Here is a 1,344-nt window from a genome sequence, read left to right on the forward strand (position 1 = left end):
AGAGGACAGAATGGAGACAGAGGAGAGATAGGCAGGTCCTTAGTTCCTGCCTTGATACAGTGGGCATGTGGACTTAGCTTCAGGAAGGGAGGAAGGGATGGCAAAGGAGGGGAAGGAAAGAGGAGAGCCGCCGTACTTGGGCCACCCAATCTCAGCCTGGCCTGACCCAGGAAGGGGTTTGAGTGGCCCCAGCCATCCAACCTCTCAAGGGGTTCCTTCAGTCCTTGGGTCTGCTTCTATCAAACACTTGCTCTGTGTCAGGCCCGTGTTAAGCACTGGAGACACAGAGGTGAATGCCCAGCTGACCCCCAAGTCTGATGGTGAATTCACACAAGAACCATGATGCAATGTGGGTGGCAGGGGGGATGTATGCAGAGGGTGTTATGGGAGAGGACAGGAGGCTTGGAGAGTGCAGTCTGAGACTTCCTGGAACACAGCGCATCTTAGCTGAGTTTTAGGGAATGGGTAGAAATAAGACAAGTAAGGGGGTGGGTGCTTCCGGGACAGCATGAACAAAGGCCAGGGGGTAATGTGGAGTAGAGTGACCTGGGGAAGGAGTGGGGGCTGATATGAAGCCCATGAGAGCTATGGAGACAGATGTTTGTGGCAGGGTGCTGGGGCGAGGGGGAAAAGGGAGGGACTGGGCTGGCAGGACAGGCTAGAGATGGCCCAGTTCACCTTAGTAGAACCCAGTCCAGGTCGCCACCAGCGCGTTCCTCCCAGGAAAAGTGCAGAGGTGAGCTTATGCTCTCTTGGGAGAGATGCGCCTGACAGCCATCGGGTACCTGTGGTATGCCAGGCAGGGCCTCTGCCGGAGGTTGCCAGAGACATACTGTCTCGTCCAACCCACCATCGAGTATACTACCCACTGGGGAAGGGTTAAAGGCTCCTTCCCCAGGATCCTCCCATCTGGTCCTGCTTCCTGCTCTCTCCCTACCTATGGGAATGGGATGGAGAGATGCCGTCAGCATCCTTTGGCCCTACCAGGACTCCTAGGTCTGGGTCAAATTTGGAGTAACATCTGTGGCTTTGATTGGGTTGCCTCTTGTCACCCACATCAAGTGGGAAATAGGACAGAGGTTGAGGACAAAGCAAAGCTGTAGGACAGATTTGTAGTATATATTATTATTCAGCCAGTGAACAAGTTTTGTTTTGGGTTTTTTTTTTTTTTTTGAGTCAGGTTCTCACTCTATCCCCAGGCTTGAGTGCAATGGTGTGATCATGGCTCACTGCAGCCTCGACCTCCTGGGCTCAAGCAATCCTTACACCTCAGCCTCTCCAATAGCTGGGGCCTCAGGTGTGCACCGCCACTTGGCTAATTTTTAAATTTTTTTTTTTTTTTTT

This window comes from Carlito syrichta, unplaced genomic scaffold, assembly GCF_000164805.1.
Source record: "Carlito syrichta isolate Samal-C Ts95f unplaced genomic scaffold, Tarsius_syrichta-2.0.1 Scaffold315826, whole genome shotgun sequence".
Classification (NCBI taxonomy): domain Eukaryota; kingdom Metazoa; phylum Chordata; class Mammalia; order Primates; family Tarsiidae; genus Carlito; species Carlito syrichta.